Below are 2,621 nucleotides of genomic sequence, written 5' to 3'. Positions count from 1 at the left end.
AGGAAGTAAAATTAATTGCACCATGAAAACCAATCAAAACAACCCTTTCTGTTGAGGATGAAAAAGCAGACTACAGTAAATTCTCCATTTCTGCAGACTAGCTGTCCTGACCAAGAGGCACTGAGAAAGTTGAGTAAGGGAAAGAGATGGTAGTCTCAAAATGTTCTATCCTTCTGAATACCGCATAGGCATAAACTTGCATACAACTATAATTAAATTGTCTCCAGATAAGAAATTTCTAGAGCAACTATCTTACTTTTTTTTTTTTTAACAAAATACATTCTATATGAGAAAATTTTTATTCTTCAAAAAAGAAAACTTCTGGAATGGGACCAGCTAAGTCATCTCTTACTATCTCAAATCAAAGATGAACCAAGCTGATGGTTTACAAACCAGTTCTCTGTGAATAAAGTAAGCATCAAGAAGTATAGGCGTCATCTTCTAAGGGAAATATTCTTAGGATCTGGCAGCATAAATCCATCAGTGAGTTTGTAGTAGACTGTTGTGGAGTCAGACTCCACTATGACCAAAGTAAAAGACATAGGCAAATTGGGATCACCTTGCAATTTTCAGGATGCCTTCAAGATCCCCCTTGTCCTGTTATGGCTGAGGGAAGAGCTGATGGGTGTAGGTACTACAGACTGTAAACCCTTCTCCTGTCTCAGTGCCGAGAAGGCAGATGAGCTGGAGATCTAGTAAAATCCCACACAGTTTACTTCATGCCAGCTTTTACTCTCTGTGAGGTCCAGGCAAACCAAGAAAGCTATATAAACTTAGGTGGCATCTATTATAATTAACTCCATCATTTCTAAATATGTAGGGTGCGTGCCCATCCAGGAGTCCTCGGGGGGCCGATGGGTGGGCGCTGCCACCACTGCGATTGCCGCCTGGTCGCGCCTGCAGTCGGCTGGGACTCTCTGCGTTCCTCCATGCCCAGCCACGTGGCACGCCTGTGGTGCACTGCGCTGCTGTCTCCACGCCCCTATATTTAATATAATTATTGATAAGACTGACGTTTGTCTAACCTTAAAAAATTTTCTTTTTGTTCCACCTGTTCTTAGTTTGTCTGTTTCTCTTTCTTTCCTTTTAAAATGATTATTTAATTCCTAAGTGACTTCACTTTCACTTTTCACTTTCATGCATTGGAGAAGGAAATGGCAACCCACTCCAGTGTTCTTGCCTGAAGAATCCCAGGGACGGGGGAGCCTCATGGGCTGCCGTCTGTGGGGTCGCACAGAGTTGGACACGACTGAAGCGACTTAGCAGCAGCAGCAGCAGCAGCAGCAGCAGCATATTAGCTTTTTACCTGTATTTGTATATTTTTAGTGGTTTCTCTTATGATTCCAATATGGATCTGTAACATGTCACAGTCCATTTAGATTTAACAACATACTGGGGCTTATAAAACAATAGAAACATTTAATATTTAATTCCTTATTTCCCCTATCTTGTGCCCTATTGTGTCATATAAATATTTATGTTTAAACACATTATTGACCTCATAATATAATGGCATAATTTTTAAAATTTCAACTGTCATTTGGTCTCTAAAGAAACTGAGATGAAAAAGTATTGTGTTATTATGTAAAAAGTATTTATTACTGCCCATTTATCATTTCTGATTCTTTTCTTTATATTTTGTCTGTATATATGCTTCATTTTGAATCGTTTTCCTTCATCAGAAAGAATTTTCTTTAGGGTTCCTTACACTGGAGGTCTGCTGGTGGTAGATTCTGTCAAGTTTATTTTATCTAAAAATTGTTGTTTTACTCTCATTTTTGACTTATTTTTCTTCTGCACATAAACTGTTGAGTTTTAGATTTAAAATATCGTTTCTTTGTCTTCTAATTTCATTCTTTCTAATTGGAAGTCAATTTACACTCTAATTTTTGTTCTATATATAATGAATCTTCTTTCTCTGGAAACTTTCAAGAATTCTTTGTATTTGGTTTTCAGCAGTTCAGTTGTGATAGTCTAAGGTCATGATGTTATGCTTTTCTTTGTATTAATTCTTCTTGAAGTTTGTTGAGCTTCTTAAATTTTGAAGTCAATGATTTTCACTGAAATTGTAATTTTTTTGCCATTATTTCTTCAGTACTTTTTCTCTACCATTCTTATTTGTCTCTTGATGAACCCAACACACATATATTAGATCATTTAATATTTTCTTTAAGGTCACTGATTCATTGTTCATTTAAAAAATTATCTTTGTTACTCATCACTTTATCTTCATTTTTCTTGACATTCACTGTTCTGTCCTTTTAATATCCAATATGCTAATAAATTTATCTTTTAAAACATCTTAAATAGTATTCTTTTCTATTATAGATTTTCTATTTCATTCTTTTTATAATTTTCATTTCTTTGCTGAAATTGATTCCCTGTCTATTCTCCTTTTAAAACCCTGAGCATAATTCTAATAGTTATTTTGAAGCTCTTTTCTACTAATTTTAAAACTTGGATCATGTTAGGGTCCATTTTTATTGACATTTTTCCCTCAGTGAGTCACATTTTCTGCTTCTTTATATGTCTGGTAATTTCTTTATTGTTTTATAAATGTTTATAACATTGAAAAGACTAGATCATATCATCTTTTTATGAAAGGTAGTGTTCTTTTTTTC

At 34.9% G+C, this 2,621-nt stretch overlaps 1 pseudogene; it reads right to left on the bottom strand.

The window, feature by feature from the left end:
- Positions 435–931, bottom strand: LOC102190999 (annotated as a pseudogene).

Source organism: Capra hircus, chromosome 22 (assembly GCF_001704415.2).
Source record: "Capra hircus breed San Clemente chromosome 22, ASM170441v1, whole genome shotgun sequence".
In the NCBI taxonomy this organism is placed as follows: domain Eukaryota; kingdom Metazoa; phylum Chordata; class Mammalia; order Artiodactyla; family Bovidae; genus Capra; species Capra hircus.
The sequence above is the reverse complement of the archived record's forward strand: the minus strand, read 5'-3'. Positions and strand labels throughout refer to the sequence as shown.